This window comes from Ambystoma mexicanum, chromosome 4q (assembly GCF_040938575.1).
Source record: "Ambystoma mexicanum isolate Mex_15411 chromosome 4q, UKY_AmexF1_1, whole genome shotgun sequence".
NCBI lineage: Eukaryota > Metazoa > Chordata > Amphibia > Caudata > Ambystomatidae > Ambystoma > Ambystoma mexicanum.
In genome coordinates this window covers 225,098,004-225,123,579 of record NC_090928.1, presented here as the reverse complement: position 1 = coordinate 225,123,579, position 25,576 = coordinate 225,098,004, and the positions used below count along the sequence as shown (strand labels likewise).

Genomic DNA, 25,576 nt, shown 5'->3' with positions numbered 1-25,576 from the left:
GCGCAGGAGGATTCAGGGATCCAGAAAAATCCGGAGAATGAACAATTCACAAGACATGGAACATTGACCCGGATTCCAGGCTGTCACGTTAAACTGCACGTGGCAAAGGTACAGTGGGGTGATTGGTAAGGATGAAGCTGAACGCTCGGGCGCCATCCTGGAGGGTTTTCGGTATGATGGTGGGGGGAGCTCACACGCAGCATGCGCCAACGGTGCACCTGACCCCAGGGTCAGACTTTAGATCTAATTGTTTAATTTCTGTTACGCATTCGACAAACTGGGGCCTGCATGTTTAGGGTGCCTGGGTGGAAATGTGGGGTAAAATGGGCACTGGAACGATGCCTAAGAAGGGGGTCAGAATTACCACTTGTACGTTGCTTTTGCGGTGTTAAGATTGCACGGTTGGGGGCTCACTGTTAAATATGTTTATGTTACGATACGACTGCTTGTTTCGCGGTTTCCATTGGTGGTCCGAGGCTGACTGGGTGATGTCAACCTGGACGGGTCGGACGCTGAATGTTGGAGGGGGAGGGGAGGGAGGAAAGGGTGGGCTGGGAAGAAGACATACAATCCATGAGAAGACGGACCTGGGGGGCGGAAGTACACAAGTGGGACCATGAAGGGTCAAAGCACGAATTGGAAGGGTCTCTCCTTGGCCTCTTCAGGACTCGCGGAGACCAGACGCACGAGAAATGAAACATGCATTGCATTATCGAGCATGACACGGACCATGATGCAGACGACATGTTCGCTTAAGCACTCACATGACACTCAAGATGGCGCCTATACTCTCTAACGACACACTACGAATATGCACACTTAGTGTGAAGGGATTAAATTCCCCCACGAAACGATCCATGGTGGCCAGAGAATTCAGGAGGTCAAACGTAGATGTTCTTTTTCTGCAGGAGACACGATACCACAGGGGGGATGAGAGGGTGATTCCATCACATGAAGTGGGCCCTTCCTACTGGAGCTCTGGTATCTCAAAAAAAGCGGGAGTGGGGATTTTAATTTGCAGGGGCCTTCGGATGTCGACTCTTGAGACTTGGTCAGACAAGGAAGGAAGGGCTCTCATGGTTGTGGGAAACATTCGAGGCACAATTGTTACCCTACCCACGCTCTACGCACCTAACCAAGGGCAGAATAGGTTCCTCCACAAAATCACTGAAAAGGTTTTGGGTATGGCCACGGGACACATAGCGCTAGGTGGAGATTTTAATACATGGATGGACAGCTCTGTGGATAGACAGACTAGGTCCGATGCACACGATCCACCCACCTCCCGAGATGAGGCTGAAATCAAATTAACCCTGGACCTATATGGCCTCACTGACAGTTGGCGCTATTTGCATCCAGCAGATAGGGGCTTCACCTTTCACTCCCTCCCTCATGACACACTCACACGCATTGACTACATTTTCCTCTCCGATGGCCTCCTACGAATACTTCGCGCCGCGAATATACACCCCACGGCATGGTCGGACCACGACATGGTTACGGTGGACGTATGCTGGAACGACCTGGCCCCTCGGAATACTAAATGGAGATGTAATGACTCCTTATGGGCAGACTCGGTTTTCAAAGAAACTCTTGAAACTGAGATCGATCAATTCTTCGCCACAAATGACCCGGGAGAGGTTGGGAAGACGTCCGTATGGGAAGCAGCCAAGGCCACTTGGAGGGGGGTGCTCCTTAGGGAGGGGGCCCGAAAAAAAAGAGAATGTGCCCTGATAGAAAAGAATATTAGGGAGAAGCTCTCCACAGCCCAAAAGTTAGCACAGTCCTCCCCATGTGAGAGACCCAAGCATCTTGCCGAAGCTAAACAGCTCAGAGAGGAGCTGAAAATACTTATCGTGGGCAAAACAGCTCAAACCCTACAATACCTCAAACAAAAATATTATGAAAAAGGTGACAAGGCAGACGCCCTCCTGGCGGCTCGTCTTCGTACACTGAAGGCAGAGAGGTGGGTCGATCTCATCGAGAGGACTGACGGCACCCTCACAGACACGACAGCAACATCCCCCGAAGGCATACAAGAAGCATTTGCCTTCTTTTATGAAGACTTATATACATGTGAACCTCCCCCTCCTCCCGAGAGTATTGACACATACCTCGAAGAAGTGCAGATCCCCACGCTCAAATCCGTGGAGGCCGAATCCTTAGACACACCAGTCACAGAAGAGGAAGTCACGGAAGCCATAAAACGCCTGAAGACGGGAAAGGCCCGTGGGGATGATGGTTTCACGCCTGGGTTTTATAAGACATTCTCCGCACTCGTTGCCCCCTTTCTTGCATCCTAGTTCAATCACATCTTTGATACAGGCCAAGCCCCCCCGTCCTTCTCTCAGGCCCTGCTCGCTGTCATTCCAAAGGAGGGTAGAGACCCCAAATATTGAAGCTCCTATCGCCCCGTCTCTCTTCTCAACATTGATGCTAAGGTATATGCTAGAGTCATTGCGGCCCGGCTTGAATCACACTTACCTCGGCTAATACACTCCGATCAAGTTGGCTTCGTTATTGGGAGACAGGGTGCGGATACCATGAGGAAAACACTTCACCTAATTCATGAAGCACAGGGAATGGGTGGGGATCCGTCTCTTCTGTCATTGGATGCCGAGAAGGCCTTTGAGAGGGTGTCATGGGACTTCTTAGAAAGGGTTTTGGTCTGGAACGGGCTCGGGCCGAAGCTCCGCCGCGCCATCAAAGCACTGTCCACATCCCCCACAACGTCAGTAGCAGTGAACGGGGGCTATTCACGCTGGTTTCCCTTGGAAAGAGGAACAAGGCAAGGCTGCCCAATGTCGGCAATACTATTTGTACTGTCCCTTGAGCAGCTGGCGCAGAGTTTAAGGAACGATGGTAAGGTTAAGGGAATCATAGTGGGTAATTGCGAGTATAAACTGGGCCTCTACGCTGATGACATATTACTACACCTAACTGACCCCCTCAATTCTGTCCCAGCTGCGATCGATATAATCGAGGAATATGGCGAACTGGCCGGCCTGAAAATTAATACTGGAAAGTCTATCCTCCTCCCAATTGATAAAAGTAGAGACTCTGAGTCGGAGCGTTTTGCCCCTCTAGGTGTAAAAGTCAGCCTCTCCACACTCCGCTACCTAGGCATCAGTTACACGCGACTTGGATTCCCTATATGAGGTTAACTTCCCCCCTCTGTCACTTGTCCTTCAAAACGACATCCAAAGGTGGTCCAGACTCACCATCTCCTGGCTGGGCCGTCTAAACGCAATAAAAATGGTGATTCTTCCCAAAATACTTTATTTGTTCCAAATGCTCCCCATCAAATTGCCCCAAGAATACTTTATGGATACTAGAAAGTCCCTCTTAACCTTCCTCTGGCAAAATCAAAAGCCAAGAGTCCCCAGATCTTTGCTCTAGCTTCGAAAAGACAATGCAGGGGTAGGCCTCCCGTACATAGAAACATATTATGGGGCAGCCCAACTGCGTGTGCTTGTTCCGCATGTCAGGCAGCAGTCAGAACCGCAATGGATAGCCTTGGACAATTACCATCTCCGCCCTTTCATTCTGGGTGAATGGCTATGGGTTCCGGGTCCCCAGCTACGCAATAGTGTCAAAAATCACCCCATTATTGGAATGATATGGGCAATATGGAAGCCAGGCAAGAAAATGGTGGGAGTTACAACATGGCCCTCTCCGTTGGGAAACCTCTGGTTGACAGAGATCCGGGATGCAATCCCGGACCCAGGGAGCTATGACACCTGGTATGACGCGGGACTGGAGAGGGCTGGTCAACTCTGGAGGAATGGAACCTTCATTACTATTCAGGAGCTTCAGGAGGCACTTGGCATAGGCTCGCTTTCAGTTTTCCTCTACCTTAGACTCAAGGGGGTGATGACAAGGGCGATATGGAAAGATCAGCTACAAAGGGACCTCACCCCGTTCGAGAAAACTATCGACACCTGTGTGACCACTAGAGGTTTAATTAGTGCAATGTGCTCGGCGCTGATTGAGGTCGATATTACACCATCCCTCACACTCAAGAACAGATGGGAGTCAGATATGGGCAGGCAGATTTCACAAAACTTATGGTTACAAATTTGTAGACGAACGGCGAAATCATCTATATCCTGCCAATACAAATTGTATGCCGTCAAGTTGATGTATAGATGGAAGTATGATCCGACACGACTGGCTAAAATGTACCAAGGGGTAAGCCCACACTGCTGGAGGGGCTGTGGGAAGCGAGCAGACTATTGGCATATGTGGTGGGGATGTGAGGTGGTCCAAGCTTATTGGTCAGAGGTTCTCAGCTGGATCAAGGAATTGGATGAGGATGTATGGGAGAAACAACCACTCCTGATTCTGTTCGGCCTGGTTGAAACAGACAACACGACCTTGGAAGCACCCAAAATGATACAAGGCCTTCTTATGGCCGCAAGAGCCTGTCTCACCATGACTTGGAAGAGACCCAGCTCCCTAGCAAAACAGAGTGGTTGGGGGTTGCACTGAACATATACAGAATGGACAATCTGACTGTGGCCCTGCAGGGGGATCGCACCACAGTTGAGAATGAATGGTCTGAATTTCGTGCTAAATATGTCACATAAACAGAATGTGTGCAGAGCGTTACTACACCCAGAGATAATCTATTCGATGGTTCATGTTGTCTGCTATGTAGATTTCACAGGACATTTTGTGCTCATGTGTCCCATGTTATGTATATGAAAATGGTTCTAATGTAACATCTGGTGTCTTCTAGCCCGTCAGTCGGCGACATGGGAATTGGGGGAGAGGGGCCGGGTGTAGGCAATTGGTTTCTATATTGCTATTGCAAATGTATGTGTTCCACAAAGACTTTATATGTTCTATACATGGTTGCTGTTTTTTGCAATAATCTTTATCTGTCTTGTTGGTGGAAAATGCTTGTATATGATTACCAAACTGCTACCTTTTGAAAACTAATAAAACTGATATTAAAAAAAAAAAAAGTATAGTTTAGATTCAAAATTGGGACCGCTGTGTTGTGAGATGATGTGTGTTGATATTCCACGTTCTGCGTCAGCTAACGTTAACATGTAGGTGATGACTGGGCGTGTTTGGCTACGCTGCCCAGTAACGTTGTGGAGATAGGTGGAGATTATCACTAGTTTTTGTGATGTCAGCCTCAGGGGCGGGGGATATGATTTAGTGCCGCCAGAGCAGTCCATCTTGGCCGATGCGGCAACGGATAAGATTATCACAAGATGGCCGCACCCTGCTGCCTGATTTCGCATGTGTAAAAAAAGATGAAAACTAAGGTAAGGTGCATAGGAAATGTTTGTACGATTGATCAACGTATGCTTAAAAACACATGCTGAACACTCGGGACAATATTTTTGAGTGTACTATTCCTTTAAGACTTCTGTCAATCTTCTTTTCTTCCATATCTCACTGTTCCGGTTGTATTCTCGTAGAGTCTGTGGATGATTTGGGAGTGGCTTTGGGCAAGCCTAAAATTCTCAGTTTAGACCACAGTCTACCTCTATTTTACTGTGCCGAATGCTTATTTTAGACATAAAAAAACATTCAAAGATCTGTTTACCCTTGCTCTTTGTGTATCTGCTTACACCATTAAGAGTATAAAAGCTTGGTCCACCATCGAGCGGCCTTCTAAAAACTAGTTGACAGTAGAGGAATCAATTGGTTTTCCTCTAGGAAATCTCATAGTATATTATGCTCCATTTGCTACAGAAGTGGTTATTCACATCTGTGAATCTTATTGATCAGACGACAGTAGGGTCCCTTTTGTCACCTTCATTGTAAAATGGGACTATAAGTTGTAGCCCTTTCCTTCCATGATTCGAGGATAGTGGCACCTTTGCAAATGCATCAATCACGCTTGTTATTACTAGTGGCCACCAAAATCGCTTTCTGGGACATTGGGACCTGCACCTTCCCTTCTTTGAGACTATCAGTTAGTGTCTTGACCTCATCTTCCATTGGTTTTGCAATTCCAGATAAAGACCTTTTCCTTTGATTAATCCATTTTTAAAACTATCCACACCAATGAAATGTCAAAACATGAGACTCTTAGGCCAATTAATTCGTGTGCTCCTCTTTCAGTGCTCTACGAAATAAAATACTGCATATTGCCTTTTTTTTTTTTACCCAGATGGTTTCCGTTGCCATCTGTCGGAATATAAGAAAGGAACTTCACTGTTTGCTGCTGTAACTCACCGGAGTCTTCTAAGCATATGACTCTATATCAGGTCAATTAAATATATGGCAATGCAAAACCAAATAAGTTGCGCAATTAAAAAGTGTACCAGAGGCTGAAACTAAAGCTGTAGGTCAAAGCAACATGAACCGCCAGGTTCTGAATGACGAAACCAATGTTATATCAGTCCTAGACAAAATGATTTGGATTTGGTAAAAAAGTAAATTGAACCAAAAAGTAATCACAGAACTATTTGCCTATGCTTAACTCTTGACACACTCTAAACATTGCAGCAAGAGGTACAAACGTTTCTATTACAATGTTTGCACTGTGGGATAATAAAACCTTCAAATCTACATTTTCACTTCTTAGGTTTTGTAGGTGCAGTTCCTGTGATGAGTCCATCCCTATGGTCCGAAAACTTTGCGTGATGAAATGACTACTGCTGTGCAGAAGTACCAGGATGAGTAATGGTTTCTAAACTCCCACTCAGGTCCACACTAATACTAAACCAGCAGTGATCTCAATCCTAAAGATTAAACAGGCACAACATGAATGGTATACCTCCTTTGACTCTTTAAGATAGCATAAACCGAGGGCAGGCTATACTCTTCAAGGAGAGTGTGGCCCAGCAATGAGGAATCCAAAACAAAAATTGTATTGTTGTACCAAAATAATAGAAATGTTCAATCAGGGTTCTATACAAAATACAAAACATTAATTAAACTATAAGGACAGACCAACTAATAAAAACACTAACAATCAACCCCTGTAACGAAATACACAGAATAGGCAGTTTTGTTTGAATAGGGCATTCTGGTTAGGAAGACAGGCATTTGTAGGCAATGGTCTTTGCAGCAGTATTCAAGTTTAAATATATGTCTTTTTAAAAATGTGATGCATGGGATTTTAATTGTTTCTAGGTCCCATAGAACAAGGCCAGAGGGACAGAGCCACTACACATACCCTAATATTTTTTTTCTGGGGCTCGACAGCATTGAGCTAGGCTTCTGGGTGCTAGTCAGTGCTCCGAATTAGGTTTGAGGTGGCCAAACTGGTTGCAATTGGATTCAAGAGTGTGGTGCAATTCAACTTGTGTCAAAGAAGTTTGGGGCAGGCAGGCGATGTTATGGTTGGGGTAGCGTACAGGCATTCGTAGTTCAAAATGGTAGGGAGAATGACATTCAGCTTCTTTTGTTCCTAGGCTGCTGTGAGGCCCTGCCCATGGTCTCTGAGTAAAGGTGAATCCTTCTGCCCTCCTTTTCTAAGAATGTTGCCAGGGACATTTGAAGAGAATGCCACTTCAGCGTGGAGTCCTGTGTACCAGTGTCCAAGTAGCAGGCAGGCCTTTTTTTCGAGCCACAGGTCAATGGTTGGCCCTTCTCAGCCAGAAAGGATGCCACGGCACTTGCAGAATTTGCCACTTCAGGAGGCAGAGTTCTGGGTATCAGTGTCCAAGCAGCAGGCATGCCTTTTCTAACAGAAGGTGACTTCAAATGTTCTTTTGAAGTGGTTTATCGGAGGGTATGACTCCCTCCTTGAAAAGCTTTATCTTCCCCCAATTACTGGGGACTTTGGCCAGACAGTTCCCAATAATGTTTCAGCAACATCTTCCTTCTTCTTGAGTTGAAAGCTAATTCAATTAAAGGGGATAAAAGGGGTCTCATCCCCTTACATACTCATTTTACCACATTGGATTGGTCAATTTCAAACTTTCTGTTGAGGCCAATCCTTGCTACTGTAACAAGAGTGCTTTGTCTGCAGAAAATGGGGAGGGACACAACCAGTGTGGTTAGCCTGAGAAATTCCAAGATGGTGGGACCGCTCTCCTGGGTGTGACTTCTTTCCTGAGCTCCTCTAACTTATCTCTCTCTTTGGCTGCCTTACATCAAAGAAACTATAGTAGTTATAACCCTTTGACTTCCACAATGTATCCATCCATATCCTGTGGGGGCATTTCCTGTTCTGTGGCAAGGGTGTCAAGATTCTCAGCAGAGAACAAAGGGAGTTTGTCCAACTACCAACTGTACCTCCTCAGAGGTATTCTACCATTTCTCACTTTCCCCGAGAGGTTCATCACCTTGAGGCTGGACTATTGCAACAGCCTCTTTCTCAATCTTCCTACTTCTATTCTCCGTCCTCTACAACTTATCCGGAACAGAACCGTGAGACTTATCCTTGGCTCCAAGCCCTGGGACTGCATCACTCCAGCACTGAAATCACTCCACTGGCTCTCTGTGGCTGCAAGGACCAAGTTCAAGATCCCCTGCATAATCCACAAGGCTTTCTGAGGCCGGGGCCCGCACTATCTACAACACTCTCTTCCTAAATACTCTACCTCTAGAGTCCTCCGCTCGTCCTCCAGCCCTCTGCAGGTAAGCCGCTTTCACAAACAGAGATTTGAGGGTAGATCTTTATCCTCTGCAGATGCCTCCCTCTGGAACAGCCTTCCTGTCTCTCTACTTCTTGAGCCAGAACACCTTAAGTTCCGGAAACTCCTCAAGACCTTCCTTTTATCTTCCTCCTTCTCTCTCCCTCTCCCTTGCTAACCTTCTTTCTTTTCTCTCCACCCTCCTTCTCCCACCTAACTCTGTTCAGTTTTTGCTGACTAGTTGCCTGGTTCACTTCCAGAGCCTACAGGTCAGAGGCTCCCCCTGCCAGTTTTTTGCACTGGCCTTCGGGTCGCTGCACTTTGTACAGTGCTAATGCACTTTCAGCATACGCTGCATGAGCTGGGCAGCCTCTGTGCACTTCACCCAGCGCCCTGCTGGACCGGACTCGCTTTGTTCCCCCATCCCTCACCCCCGTCCCTGCACCTCTGTCTGTATGTATGCATTACCTAAATGTACAAGGACCAGTTAGTTGTCTGTCCTGTCCCCCCCTCCCACCACCGTTTCTTGTTCCACCCTGCCTAGCTTGGTCGCAACTGTAACACTTCATGCACTTGCACTAGGAGAAATGTAATCCGGCCTAGTATTCTAGTTTTTCTGTTTAGATAATTCGGAATCTTCGAGGCCTAAGAATTATTACTGTATTCCCTTGTTCCCTTTCCGCCTTGTAGCGATTTGAAGCACTTCACCTGTGTATAAGTGCTGTATAAATAAACAATAAAAAAAAAAATAACCCCAAGCAGTGGTACGCAATACTCTGAAAGTTGTATGAGTTGAATGAGACCAGTTTGACACAAAATCAAAGCAAATGGACATATGGCAGTAAATACCTGCATCTCCTCATAGGCCACTACATCAAACCAGATACATATTTATATTTATATTTTAGCAATAACTGTGACTAGGTTTTATGGGATAATTAATTAATTAAAAGTGAACTGTTTGTTTACGTTCAAAGGGATTCCCATTTTTTCCCCACAAAAAGGCCTTTGCAAAATTTAGAAAAACTTTGGTCTTGGACTTGTCAGCGAAAAAAGTTCTGGATGGCACCTGAAGAAGTCATGAATGTTACCTCCAATTTTTACACTGCCACTGTATTTGTAGAATATTTGGCAAACAAAAAAAAGGTTTGCACTTTGTAACTGAACAAATAGGCTGAGCAATTTTGAAAGTGTCACACCACAGAGTGCTGCAGGAGTGGTTTGCAGTGGTTGAAGTCTGGTCTGGAGCGGAGCCTTTTTTCACGACTACTTGGAGGCAGTGAGCCTGCAACACGCAACTTTAAAATCTCGACTCATCCACGAAGCACCGCAGAGTGCTATAGGAGTGGTTTGCAGTGGTTCACAGGCGGTTCCATAGGTGCACGGTTGTGCTGTATGGAGACGTCTTAGTCCTCCAGACTTGCAGACTTGCAATTGGTAAGACATTTACCTTGATATTTTCACTGGCATTAGAGTCTTAGAGCCTCAGAGTACATTTGAGCGCAAATCCAACTGAACCTTCATTCATGGGCAAACGTCTGCCCCCCCATGCTAGGAACAATGTGGAAGCAATAGGTGAGGTGGGGGGCAGAGAGGAAGAGATGCTGCAGCTTCTCTTGTTACAGCGATGGATGTGGGTATGGAAGCAAAAGCCTCCCAAGATGCACACGAATGGGGGCTTGGGGGTCAGGGGTGGTGATGTGACAGAGAGTCTGGAGACGATTGAAATCTTGGATACAGCTAACACCCCTGTCATTGTTGGCGACAAACTCGACACTTCTAATTCCACCCCCAATCCCGTTGCTGCTAGGAAGCGGAATCTTCGATCATGCCCACACAAATATTTAGATTTGGAGCAGATATATGGGTGGTTAAGTCACCCCCTAAATCTACTTCTAAAATCACTGACTTCTACACGGCATCCAAGCATACCCTGTGTGATGACACTTGAAATCTCATGACTCCCGTATCAAATTTATGGAGGAGCTCTTGGTCTCAGTTCCTTGTCTCGGTTCAAAGATGATCGAGACAATGGTACACATGCTGGGTGAGGAATTATCAACACAGGTCCTCAAGGAGGTGTCAGCAGAAGTGAGGTCCTGTGCGAGTAAAGCAGTTTTGGTTATGGAGAGACAGAATGGCAGGGCCGAGGGGCCTACATCCCCTATTGGAGTTGGTTTTCATAATACTCTAAACATGAGCCTGGTAACAATAAATGTGATTGAGTTCCCAGTGGCTGTGCATTTATCAAGTATGTACAGTTAGTCTGATGTGCCTCATAGTCTAGATACAGAAGCACTCAGGGAAGACAAAAATCCTTTGTCTGAGTGGTCACGCCTAGACTCTTCCTGCATTTCTCAACATGACTCTACTCATAATCCTTTCCATGACCGCTACAACAATGCTGGTTCTGCTTCAATGTTTAGAGTTTTAGAAAATCTTCTGTTACTTTTATCTACAAGAACTGGGAATGTATTAACTTGCTTTAAACAACTGAACAAGGTTCATACAAACATTGTGGGTACTTTAAATCAGGTACCAACTACGCTGCAAGACCATGCAATCACTCTGACAAAGATCGAAACAGTCTTTGGGCTATTAAAGTCTCCTCCAGTCAAGCAAACAGATGATCTTTCTCAGACCAAGTCGGCTTCCTTGGAAGCGGAAGCCGGCAATTTACCTTTTTTGGTATAAACGGAAAAGCTTAAGCCCACGTGTCAGGCTATTATGTATGTGGATAAGGGTACCTCACACAAAGGCTCTAAAACAGGAAAGATGATAGAATTGCCGTCATTGCAACATGACAACCTTAATGTGGGTTCTTCCCTGGTACAGGTGGTCATCAATGAGACCCTATGTAAATCAAATAAGAAAAAGAAGAAATTGCAGAATAAGTATGGGGTTCAAACATCTTTAGTAGTTGAGGATGAGAGTGTGCTCGTGGTTGAGTAGGGTAGGAACTTTGTACCTAATCAGCCTCAAAAGTATCAAAGCACAGTGATACAAAATCCAAAGCCACATAACACTGTTGGTTAAAAAACGGTACACAAAAAGAAAGAGCGAGATGTATATGACTTAGAAGGTCTATTTACCATTCCTGATAGTTCTCCACCTGTGGTAAAAACTTTTCTTTCTGAGAAGGTGACTGTGATAATGCCACCTCTCGCAGAGAAAGTGTCTGTTGATGTGGAGATTCAGACTGACTGTGGTATGTCTAATGTAGAGGCCTCGCTTGGTAGTTACATTCCAAATGCTGAAAAGCAAGTGAAGGTATCTGATGGCAAACAAATGCATAAGGTGAAAGTTCTAAAGATAAGTCTCTTTTGCCTTAGCAGTTATGGCTATTTGAATCATACCAAACTCATGGAGCTTTTTCAATCAATTATTCCACTACGCTTCGTCAGCAGCAATGATATCAAGATAGTCCACCTTTTCGAGAAAGAGAAATATTTGACTTCCCTGGTATATTTCCATGCAGAAAGCATGATGGATTATGTGCTTCAATGTTGTCAGCATCTCCTGAGGATGGGCTACGAATACAGTGTCATTGAAGAGATTTTCTCTGGCAGTGGGGCTTCGTATCCCAATAAAATCAGGAATGAATCAGCTCAGATAGAGAGGGCTGTTGGAGTCAGTAGGTCAGTGAACAAAGGTGATGAACTCCCCAGGTCCCAACTTTTTCACATTGTAAAACTCAGTAGCTAGGCATCAAGCACATGCCCTGGGCCCTATTAGCCTAGACAACGGTGTGGATAGGCGATTTAAATTACAGGGCCCATACAGTTCTGGCCATAAAGTAAAGGACGATGATTCACATTGGGAATAGTTATTACAACTGTCTCTGCTTATTTGTTGGAGCACCATAGGCCACAAACATTTGTTTGAATATGAGTGTCTGTTAGAGACTATATTGATATCTTTAGGATTTCAATACTACAGGAGACATAGCTATGGGAACCTATTGTCTTAGATGGGTGGAATGTTAGCAATAAATCTGGAGTTAAAGGGTTACTTGGCAGACCAAAGGGTGCCCTGATTTTGGGAGTAAAGAAACCACTACACTTGATTGGCATTTCTTGTGACTCTCTGAATATTATCATCTGAAGAGTGTTACTTAATAACAATGATGGTATGGTGACAGGGAATGAGGTTATCATCATCAACGTATATGTTCACCTGTATTCTGAATCTCATGTTACCATCCTTAAAAGATGGAAGAAGTCTTAGACACACAGCCACGAAGTGTATCGATCATAATATGTGGTGATTTGAACTCAAGCATACCTAGAGATATTAGTTCTCTTGGATCTAATATCGGATCCACCAGCTCGGCAGTGTCTGCAGACTCCCGTTTGGATATGGGGTGCAAGAAAGGAATGGGTTGGGTCACTTTATCATATGCAGCCGGTTGCACTATGATCAATGGAGCACTTAGCAGGCCCTCCGCTAGCATTGCGAATATCATTGATTGTTTTTTGTCCAACATTCAATCTCTAGTTGAGGTCTTCTGTGGAAACATTGGAAAGTGATCATTTTCCAATTGTTCTCCGCCTCAATTTTGACTGTGGGTCCCTAGTCAGATCGATGGAAGGAAATCTTCTGGTTAACTCTGCACTGAATAGGATCACTTTGAATATAACAAAAATTCAAGTCACTTCCGAACTAGCATAGAGCTGTTTAGTGATGTCTTATTGGAAGGATCCTCTGAACCCATTGAAAACCTACAGCGAGATGGCTCCTTTCTGTCCAAATATGAAGGTTGCCTGGAACTGATTAGGAAAAGCACCCTCCCTAAATCTATGGGTGCTAACAGAAATGCCACTGCGATGACTAAACCACATCGACATCTGTATAACAAGGAAATCAAAGCAACAAAAAAAAGGGAAATCCACAAAGAGTTACGTGCATTGGCTCTGCATGTCTCTAACCCACTTCAGTACTCATTAGTCTGGAAAGCCATCAAGAGTAATTAATCTAAATGGCTGAAACAACACAAATATAAAATTGAATGCAAGCAGTGGAGAGACTTAGTCGAGACCACTTTGAACAATGATTCCTGTAGGTTTTGGCAGATCATCAATGGCAACTGTGCACGACATAGAGACATCAATGAGGTAACAGAACAGGAATGGATCACTAATATAACTGACACCTTGGGTGGCTGTGAGTGTGGGTTGCAAGTTTTGCCTTTAACACACAACACTTGATCTTGTTTATGAGTATTGCCATCACCGAGGAGAAAATGATGGCATTTTGGTACCTGTTCTGAACAAAGGCTCTTACACAGACCCACACAACTATCGCCTGCTGTCGCTGTCGATGTAAGATGCGCCGGCAAAGATCTTTTCACGGGTACTACTTGAAGAGCTGTCTACTTGGTTTGATGGGAACAACATAATTCCTCTGAACCAAATTGGTTACCGCAAGAGCTGTTCAACAACTACTAACAACCTCAGACTTGTGACCACCATACAACAAGCTTGGATCATGCGAAAAAGGCCAGTGTATGCTGCTTTTATTGATTACAGCGCAGCTTTTGACACCATTGATAGACCTAGACTGTGGGGGAGATTGACCAGCTGGAGTATCCCCCCCTGTTTATTTGAAATGATTGTCATCTTGCATTAACAAACCCGGGTGAGAGTGCAGTAAGAGACACAAGTGGAATGTCCAGTTGGATCAAGGCAAACCGTGGGGGAAAGCAGGGGTGTTTATTGGCCCCCTATATTGCTTAATCTCTACCTATCCGACATGGGGCCTGCCCTAGTGAGTCCTAAATGCATACCCCCAAAACTGGGCGTAATGTCTTAGATCTTACCCCTGGAGCCCTGCTGGTTGCCCTAAGCAATCTCTTCACATACTCCACCTCTAATGCATGAAAATAAACACAACCAAGACCAAAATCATGGTCTTTAATGCATCAAGAAAAAAGCCAGTGAGATATCAATGGCAGATGAATGGGGAATTGATTGTGGAGGTTGCTGCCTATACGTACCTGGGTGTGACTCTTGATTGCCATCTCAAGGGGGGGTCACACCTGGACCGCCTGAGGCTATGCACTTCCCAGCTTAGCGGCACCATTGGCACACTAGCTTACAAAGGTGGTGGTTACTCCACTGGCATATTCATCCAGTTATATTCTACCAAGATCCTGCCTGTGGAATTGTATAGGGCTGAATTCTGTTCTTTGGGGCAGTTACCAGAAATTCCTAAAATGGATTCTATTGTTCTTAAGAAATTGTTAGGACTCCTCCCATATACATCTGTGGAAATGTTTTACTTTGAATTTAATGTATTGCCTATCCTACATCCATCACTTTGTAGGCAACACACTGATGTGGGACTATATGAGACTCACATAGAATTGTGCAACAACCTAAGAGATTACATGTGTATGGTCTAAAATACAGAAAAGCAAAAGACTGTGCCGGTTATGTGGAGGGCTAGAACTGAAGTCGGCCTTCCATCTTATCGATAAATGCTCCTCATTGATTGAGCTACGTATGACGGCGATAAAAGCTGCATAATGTGTGGAGAGATTTTGTACTAAAAGTTGACAAGTTGACAGAATTTGTGATACTAATATTATACTAATAACAAATATTTTGTAATTCCACAAAATGTTATCCCTCACCCTATACTTCTCGATAAATAAGGTGAAATGTTTCCGTAGACTGCTGTATGATGTGAAAGGGTTTCTTTAGTGTCAATTACGCTTTGGAAAGGAAACCTGCATGAGAAACTGTTAATTCTACATGTACCCATTTCCAGCTTCCCATCATTTTGTCAGGTATTGTGTCGCTCAACCACCGCTTGCATGCCAGTTACTGATGCCTCTCAAAAGGTACACATGTGGTGTCTTATATATGAATGCTGGTAAATTCCTTTATACACCCAATAGCCGGTAGGTCCATATGGATACAAACCAACAAAGACCAGTTTTTAAAACACAGAACACTGTCTGAAAGTGAGGATGTTGACAGATCTGGCTTTCATGGCAAAATCCATTTACTATAGCTCCTAAAATGTCAACAAATCTTGGAGATTAGACCACCATAATTGCAGCTACAGCCCTGCATCACAACAGTACCTGGCTCAGAGGGTATCCTCCCCGAGTACCCCATTGCAGCACAGTTTCCTGGACTCCATGGCAACAGGTTGGATCCACCCTGCCATATTCCTTACATCTTTTATATGCAATTGCGTGTCATGACCTGGCTGGTAAGACCTGCAGACATGTAAGTGTAATGCCCATCTTCAAAGCAAAGCCCCTATTGTGTCTGCTCCCAAGCCTGCCTATGTTCGGTACTACTCCATTGTTGTTTCTGCATCTAGAGCAGGAGTGAGGGTGATGTCCATGTTTAACAGCCCCACAATGCAGTGCCAATAAAAGCTGGAGTTTTAATGAAAATAGACTAAAGGATATGTCCCGGGAGGATAGCTCAGCGGCAACGTGCTTGCCTTGGAAACAAGACGACACAAAGCAACACAGGTTCAATCCCCGGGTCTGCGCTTAAAAACCTCTAGGTATTAAGCGTGTTATTAATACGCAACTAAGAGACATATTCCTGTAACAGCGCCTCGATGCCCACGGGCTGTGTGAGCGCTTTAAAAACAAAAAAAAGCAAATGTAATTAAAGTATTTTTGTGGTTTTCGGTCTCAACGTTTTCTACAATACAAGCATCTTCATGTTTTTCAAAATCAGGAGTGAATAATTGCTTACTATACTGATTGCTCTTTTAGTATGTCTATTCTCACTTGGCTAGGGGATGGTTGGGACCACCTGCAAAAATGTTGGTATCGCTGTAATCTCATATAGGTTTTCGAAGGAGCGACTGGGGACTAAGGAAATGTCCGCGGTTCACCGTATAAATCAACTTAACCTGACAGTTTATCTTCAATGAATGGAAGGATTTGAGCTAAACTGGACTGAACGTTTTTTTTTAATATGGAGGGTTAAGGCATTTTGCAGTGTAATGTTGCTCTATTTAGACCTTTAGGATTTCTTTTGAGTGTCTTTCTAGTGATTGGCATAAGTTTGATTTTACACTTCAAGGATGAGATCAAATTCATATAGAGGGGAAGTATATAGATGGTTATTTATGTCATCACCATTATTTTCATTGCTAGAACCACCCACACTTAAAGGGTGAAACAAGAGGTTTGCTACTGGGGCAATTTTGGAAACGGAAACCGAATAGAGTGTGGCAGGTTATGAGAAACAGTATAGTACTCTTCTGTTGCTAACAGAACCACTCTTGCTCTAGGTGATGGGGCTCAGGTCCAGTCCTAACAGACACAATCAAATCCATGTTCAAGATAGCCACATAAAATGCTTTTGCATATAGTGAATCTAAATGGGAGTAATTTACATAGTCAATGGTTAAATCAAAACCATGGTATGGTTGTGGCTCTTGAGAATCAGTCATGGAGGCCCCCTGCTCTAGGCTCTGATTCATGCCAAAAGAAATTGCACTATTTCAGTTTTATGGGTTTCTAATCTGCCTCTTGTTTTTAGGATTTGTACCTCTTTTGACAATGATGCTGAGTTCCTGAGCTCTAGGATCCTGTTCTTCTCCAGCACTGTATAATTCATAGATTCACATGCTGTCAATATTCCCCGTCGTCAGGCTGGGAATCTTCGGTTAACCCTTTTTACATAGTAATAAAAAGAAAAAGTAGGCACCTCTTATGTAGACTATTACCCTCCTTATGGGTGCTTTTGTTTGGTCCCCACCAATGAGACATCGAGCATGTGGACCCTCCCCTGCAGCCTCTCTTCCGATTCTAACCGCATGCCATGGAGTCCTTGTGTTTTTCTCCTCAGATATATTCAAAACCATTGGATTAGCATTTCTTTCTTCAGATTGACATCTTCTTCAGAAGGAGTTTCTTCAAAGGAACATCTACCTCTTACTGCAGATAAGTTCGGATGGGTGAAAGGGGATGGAAGGGAAAGGCCTGCTCCATATGCAGCCTAAAAAACATCTTTGAGGGTGACAGACATGCTGATTGCATCTATTGTCTGTACCCAAATCACTCCATTGAGGAGTGCAACATTTGCCATGCATTCAACACTAGAACGCTGAAAGACAGAGTAGACGCCTCATATGCTGGTTCAATGAGGGTAATTATCCCACATCAGAAGCAGAGTCATCAAGAAGTCTGGCTGTGCCAAGATGCCCAGAAAAAAGGGTCCCTGCACCAAAAAGGTCAATGTCTGAGGAATGGCCGACCAAAAGACCTCGAGTGAAGGCATAAAAAGGCCTTGGTGCGCATCTACCAGCCAAGCCACAATAAACACAGGGTCTGCTGATGACAGTAATGGCTGCAGGTGCAGGAACCCTGCTGGTGCAAGTAAAGGAAATCACAATACCGTCTGCACCCTAGCCCACGACTCACAGTTCGACGAAGCAAACATCGTTGACGGCCCCATGCTCGTCATCAGGACAGACGTCAATGGGAAAGTTGAATCACTCGACAAAAGACCTGGACTCTTTGCCACAGAAGCGATTGACGGCCGAGAAACACTTGTCGATGGAGAAACTGTCGGCGACGGTGAAGCGTTCATCGATGCAGGAGAAACACTCAACAATAGAAGAGAAACGCTTGTCGACGGATAAACACTTGTTGACAGAGATATTGATGGCAGGAACACCGCAGGCGCCCTTCACTGGGACGTCGTCGTCGGCCACGACAGTAACCATTACAGCAGAGAAGAAAGCGCAAGTCCAACGTGAATCACACCTCTGCTCACGCGAGGAATCCATGGAAGTGGTGCACAAGGCACCCAAAAAATCAACAAAATCTAGCATTATCAATGATCACGCAGGTACATAGTACACTGCCTGTAGCACCCCAACGAGGGTCCCCCACACAAACACACCAATCAGCACTACAGTAGACCGCACCAGTTTCTCCTACAAGGTCAAGGCCTACGTCTCCTGTAATTGTGTCACCTCCCCACAAAGTGGCAGCAAAACGAAAGCACTTGTCTCCTACGGTCTCAAAAAACCCTAGGGGATCCCTCTCTCCCCAGCATCATGTCATCCATCAGAAGACAGTAGCAAAATGCTTGCAACCCTTGGCAACACTTGTCTTAATGGCTGAGTGATCAGAATTGTTATAAGCGAATTCTGCCACTGGAATCAAGATTGACCAATCTTGCTGGGCTTTTGCTGAAAAGCAGTGCAGATATTGTTCTAAGGTCTGATTAACTTGTTCTGTAATCCCATTGGTTTGAGGGTGGTATCCTGAAGACCAGGCACGGTGGATGCCCAGCATGTGGCATAGGTGTTTCCAGAACTGTGAGATGTATTGAGGACCACGGTCAGAAATGATCTTGGAGGGTAGGCCAAGTAATCTCAAGATGTGTTTCAGAAATGTACCTGCCATTTCCTCGGCTGAAGGTAACTTATGCAGTGGGGTGAAATGAGCCATGTGGGTGAACAAGTCGATTGTGACCATTATCGTGGTAAAACCTTTGGAAGGGGGTAGCTCCACGATAAAATGATAAAATCGGTAACGATTATTTCCCAAGGACGATCTGGCAACGTAGGTCGATGGAGAAGACCAGCAGGTTTCCTATTATCCGACTTATTCTGACTGCAGACTGGGCAGGCTTTGATATAGGCCTTTAAGTCTTCCTTCATGTTAGGCCACCAGAATTGTCTCTGAATATGATGAAGGGTGGAAGTAATGCCTCAATGCCCGGAATGGAAGGTGTCATGACAAAGGTTTATGATCTTGGTTCTCAACTTGTTCGTGGGCACTGCCAACCTATCATCTTTGAAAAGGTAACCATCTTTTCTAATTAGAGACCATTGATTCCTTCCGATGTAGTCCTTCCACAATTCAGAGGATGGGGTTTCAACTCAGAACCTTTCCAGCAGGGAGTTGGCTTGGGCGACGAACACAGTGTCAGGGAACATTTTAGGAAGGGCTCGGACCTCAACTGGTTCATAATCCGGGCGCCTAGATAAGATGTCAGCAATTATATTGTGAGTTCCAGGAACGTGATGAATGTGAAACTGATACTGTGCAAAGAAATAAGCCCAACGCGCTTGACGACTATTCCTGCATTCCAGGGATTGTAGAACCTGCAGGTTTCTATGATCAGTTCGCACCTGGACAGGATATTTGGCACCCAGGAGTAAATGGCGCCAATCAGTATAGGCTTGGATGGCGAGCAACTCTTTCTCCAGCACAGAATAGTGGGTCTCACTGGGAGTTAAGGTTCGAGATAAATAGGCAATGGGGTGTTCCAAGTTGTCCTCGAATTCCTGTTTCAGGAAGGCTCCAATCGTGTGATCTGAGGCATCAGTCTCTACCAGGAAGGGTCTGTCGATATCCGGTTGGGCCAGGAAGGGACTCTGAGTAAATCTCTGTTTTAACTCATGGAAGGCTGCTTCTTGAGCTTTGCACCAAAGGAAGGGAACATCTTTCTTCAATAATGCAACTATTGGCTGCACGACATCAGAGAAGGTGGGAATGAATTTCCGATAACAATTGGCAAGTCCCAGGAAGGATTGAATCTGTTTCACTGTGGTAGGGGCCGGCCAAGATAGGATAGACTGCACCTTAGAAGGATCCATTTCAATTGCTTTAGTACTCAGGATGAACCCGAGGTAAGGAACTGTTTGAGCATGGAATATACACTTCTCGGGTTTGACCAGTAACTTGTTCTCACGTAAACGTTGTAATACCGATGTTACATGTTTCTGATGTAGCTGAGGATCCTTGGAATAAATCAAGATGTCATCCAAATACACTATGACAAAGAGGAAAAACATGTCTGAAAAGACCCTATCCATGAATCGCTGAAACACTGCAGGGGCGTTTGCAAGGCCAATGGCATTACCAGGTATTCAAAATGTCCAAAAGGGGTCCAAAAGGCTGTCTTCCATTCATTGCCTTCCCTTATCCGGATGAGATGGTAGGCGCCTCTTAGGTCAAGTTTAGTGAAAATTACAGCTCCCCTGACTGCTTCCAAGATGTCGGATATGAGTGGTAGGGGATAACGATCTTTGAGGGTACATTGGTTGAGTCCCCGATAGTCCAGGCAGGGTCGAAGTTCCTTAGTGTCTTTCTTGTGCACAAAAAACAAGGAGGCACCGGCTGGAGATTTGGAAGGTCGAATGGTTCCATTGGCAAGATTAGTATCCCGATACTCCTGCAATGCCCTTTTTTCAGACTCGGAAAGGATAAACATTCTTCCAAATGGTATCACTACAGAGTCTTCTGTGTCGATAGCGCAATCTTCTGGTCGATGTGGTGGTAGTTATTGACCTATAGCTGAAGAGAACACATCAGAGAAGTCATGCTATATTTCCGGAACCTGGGAAATACTGGAGACACAGATGGACGGTTGTTAGGAAACCTGGGGTTCCATATCCACATTCATCATGTTTTGGGGTATGCAATGGGATAGGCAGCATTCAGATCGTAGGAATAAGGATCCTGCCGCCCAATTGATGTATGGGTTGTGTTTTTGTAGCCAGGACATTCCCAGAACCAAGGGGTAATGTGCTGCCTTGATGATGTCAAAACAAAGCATCTCCTGATGATTGTTGATCGAAAGTAACAGTTCCGTGGTTTGTTGGGTTATGGGTCCTGACGAGAGTGGTTTTCCATCAATTTCTTTGACAGGCTGACTTGCCTCCTTAGCTTCCCAGGGAATGCTATGTTTCAAGGCCCATTCATGGTCCAAGAAGATTCCCATTGCGCCAGAGTCTTCTAGGGCCATAACGGAATGAGTCTCCTTATTGGCGGTAGATAAGAATGTTTGTAGGACTACCAAGGTTTTCAATCGAGGGTAATGTAAAGAAGAGGCTGATGCGGGGCAAACACCTTTCTCCCGAGGCTGGGCTCTGCTCAAGATAGGGAGCTGGCCTTTCCCGAACGCCGGGGTGGAGCAATAGGGCAATTCCGTACTAGGTGTTTATCCGAGGCACAATACATACAGAGCCCTGTGTTAATCCTGCGCATCCTTTCCTGTGCAGATATCGGACCCAGTTGCATAGGTTCAGGATCAGGAGGATCGGGAGAGTGAGATGTGGTTGCTTCCTTAGGACTGGGATAATCCATGGGAACCTTAGGAGAAGCTATTTTGGTTTTTTTCTTTTCTGCTTTTCTTTCCTGGATCCGAAATTCAATTTGGAGTGATAGATCGATCAGGGCCTGGAAGGAACTTGGACGGCCACTCTAGCAGTTCATCTTTGATCTCGTCGTTCAATCCCCTGAGGAACAGGGAGTAGCCCAGGCTAAGGCATTGCCAGAGAGATGAGCAATTATAAACCCCACTTTGGCTCGAGTTGTAGAAAAATAGTAGGGTTTAAATGTGAAATGCACCAAACAGGAATCAAGGAAGGACCGCAGCGATTTGCTGGAACCATCATACTTGTCCACTATTCCCCCCGACTAGAGCACTTTCCTGTAGTGCGGAATTCCGGGAAAGCACATGTTGCTTTAAGGCTGCATTTTCAACTTTGTGGTTCTGGACCTCTGTTGTTAGCTCCTGCATTCTTCTCATTAGATCCTGGACTGCTGCCTCCATATTGAACACTGTATCAGATTCTGGGTGTCTCAAACTGTCACACTCTAGCCCCGATCCTACCTGTTTGTCCTTCGCCGCTCTCTTCTTTGTGGATTTCTCCGATTTCCGAGAGGTCCTGGACTTGAACAGGTACGGCCGGTGATCCTCTAAATCCAGCGTGGGCATGGATGGATACAGGGGGAGTGTTCAGGATTCCAGGATGCCAGGGAAGACTACGTTCTGAATGGAGTGCGGAACCAGGAAGGAGGTAGCTGCTCGAGGGCTAACAAGCCGGGAGCAAGCACGGAGCAAGGGTGAGAGCCAGGAAGGAAGGAGCAAGCGGTCTGGGAGAGGGAACCGCTCCGGGGTCCGGGGATAAAAGGAAGAAGGGATTGAAGTATCGGAAAGGGCGATACTAGGAAGGAACGCAAGGCACACTAGCCGCTAACTAGTATAGGAGCTTTGAGACGCGGAGCGCCGCGGGGGCGTGCCCATTTTGTAGGCGTCCATCGCATCGGCGTAAACGCTGGAGCGCAGCATAACTGATGCAGCGGCCATGTTTGGAGGGACACCGCCCGGCGGCGCGATGCATCATGGACCAGGAAGTCCAGAAGGGGCGCGAGTGGTGGTTCATGACAGGGATGGCCTCAGCAGGGTGGCCACTCAATGCCATGAGTGGGAGCTAAACAACAGTCAGCTCAACTGGGTCTTCACTCAGTGGAGTCACCCATCCGTGGACCTGTTTGCAACCAAACGAAATGCAAAATGTGCATAGATTGTGAGCAGAATACAGCAGCAAGGGTCGATGGGAGATGCCTTCTCCTTTCCATGGACCAACCTATTTGCCTATGCTTACCGGCTGATACTGGTAATTTGCAAAACAATCCAAATGATCTGGACATACCCCTGCACAGTAATCCTAATAACACACAGCTGGCCGTGCCAAATGTGGTATTCGGACCTCTTGGAACTGTCCCAATGCAGTCCAATCCACCTACAAAACCACGCCAAAATAATGCATTTATTTTAATTTTTCATTTATAGCAGCGCATCAAGCCCTCTGGCATCTGAGTGCTAGTTACATAGGTGGGTATAATCTCACAGAACCAAGGCAAGGTACTAAACCACGATCCATAGTCATTCAAATTGACACATGGCTCCTGACTTCGCAGATTTGGCCACTTGACCATTTCGCAAGTGTACGAACATCCTTAGCACAGCAGGGGCCCCATCCACGAATCGCTCCTACCATAGCGAGTGGCGAAGATTCTGTCGATGGTGTGAACAGCAGCCCGATATACAACCTCTTTCAGCATGCCCAGAGAGCGTCCAGCCATATCTTCTATCGTTAGCACAGGGATGCCTCACCCATACGTCAATGAAGCTACACCGGGTGGCCATCTGCGGATACACCAGCAGGAGAAGGGCTAGGCCCCTCCTCAATGACAGATTAATCAAACACTTCCTGCAAGGGTTATTTTCGACCATTCCCTCCAACAAAGAAAATGGAGTCTCAATATAGTTCTTGCAGGACTCATGAAGCCACCATTTGAGCCGTTGGCTAGGGCTAACCTAAAATTCCTGTCATGGAAGGTTGCTTTCTTAATAGCCATTACATGAGCAAGAAGAGTCTCAGAATTGCAGGCACTTAGGATAATGTAGCCATATCTCTGGTTCCACAAAGATACCTTAGAACCAACCCTCACTTTAGACCAAGTGCCCTCCTAGTTTCATAAACATTCGTCCATTACACTACCTACATTCTTCCAAGTTTCAAAAACCCAGGCGGAGGTTGCACTGCACTCCCTGGATGTTAGGAGAGTGCTTAAGTACTACCTGGACATGACCAAGCCCTCCAGACATTCCATGCAGCAGTTTCTCAGTTATTGACCTCCAAACAAGGGAAATTAAATTTCTAAACAAGGCATTTCCAGACGAATTTCCTCAGTCATCTCCTTTTGTTACACAAAGGCAAACAAGCCCTTGAGGGGAGCAGCTCATGTCCATTCAACAAGTGTGACAGCGACATCCGCAGCAATGTGGTCTGGGATTCCCCTGACTGGATTCCCCTGCCAGGCAGCCACCTGGACAGGTCCTGCACACATTTAACAGGCATTACTGCTTCCAGGAGCAGAACGCTGCAGACGCAAAGAGGGGAAGAGCAGTCCTCCAGAGACTATTTCAGTAAAGTAGGTTTTTCCTACGATCTACCGAAACTAAGTGTATACTGCTGTATATTCTATTCACATCATGTGAATCTATGAAAGATCCAATGCTGGAGAAGGGGCAAGTTTCTTACCTGTAGCTCCATTTCTCCAGCATTGGCATCTTTCATAGGTTCTCGATTGAATTTTAACTGTACTTTAACAAGTAACTTCCATTTTATACTAGCAGGCTTCAAAGGAACGATATATTGTCTTATAATCAAAAGATGTTCTATCCCATCTTTCACCCTCAGTACTTCACCTGTAAATGCATATTTCCCATAATTGCTTAAATGTAAATGAATGTAACTGGTGCCAGCCTCTGTGGCCTTTGCCATCTTGAGTGTTAATTCTGCAAATTCACAAGGATTCTGTGTGTTTATCTGGCACCTGATTATTGGTCAGAAAATGAGTACTGCTGTGAAGGAGGGCACTGATGAACAGTGGCTAAAGCCCCTACTAAGTCCCACTAAACCATTAGTGCTCTTAATCATAAAGGTAAAACAGGCACAGCCCGACAGGTATACCTCCTTCGCCTATTTTGGTGACATGGGCTGACTGCAGGGTGTACTCTTTAGGAGGGGTGTGAGCTGATACAGACGTAATCCAAACAACAATACTATTCTGATACCAAAATAAAAGAATGTCCAACCATGGTTCTATAAAAATAGGACCTTTAATTACACTTACAAAAACTACTTGCCCAACCCTTTAAGGGAAAACATAGAGAAAGCAGACTTTATAATAAAGGGACACTCTTAGTTTGTAGACAGCTGCACCCAGGCAAAGATTTCAGCAGCAAAATGTCAACATTTATGAATTTGTCCCTCAAAAGGTAGAGAAGGGGGGCCTTTAAAGCGGCCAAGGGGACAGGGCCTCTTCAAATCCCTTATGTTCTTGTCTGGCAGGCACAACAACATTGAGCAAAACTTTTCAGCATTGAACCAGGAATATGGGTGCTTTTCAGTGCTGGTTCGGGGTTTAGTCGGGGTAATAGCCGCAACGGGTTACAATGATGTAGTGCTGTTTGACAGCACCAATGGCTTGTGGGTGGAGAATGTTGGCAATGGCACGAAGTGTTGGATCAGCAATTCTAAAAGGATTGGCGGCCTCTAGTGCAGAGACTTTCCTGCAGCTACAACCGTTTCCACTGGCTGAATGCAGTTTAAGGGTACCGCAGTGGCACTGTTTGGAGCTTGAAGAAGCTGGTAACCAGGCAGGGATGCTGAAAGACTCTATGGGTCTCGGATGTGGAGACAGTGGAGCTTCGCCACCGAACAAAACGTAG

General features: G+C 45.4%; 1 protein-coding gene across 1 annotated transcript in view; it reads left to right on the top strand.

The window, feature by feature from the left end:
* Positions 1 to 25,576, top strand: part of SLC22A16 (solute carrier family 22 member 16) — a 963,109-nt gene that overhangs the window by 495,578 nt on the left and 441,955 nt on the right. The gene's annotated exons all lie outside the window — the stretch shown is intronic.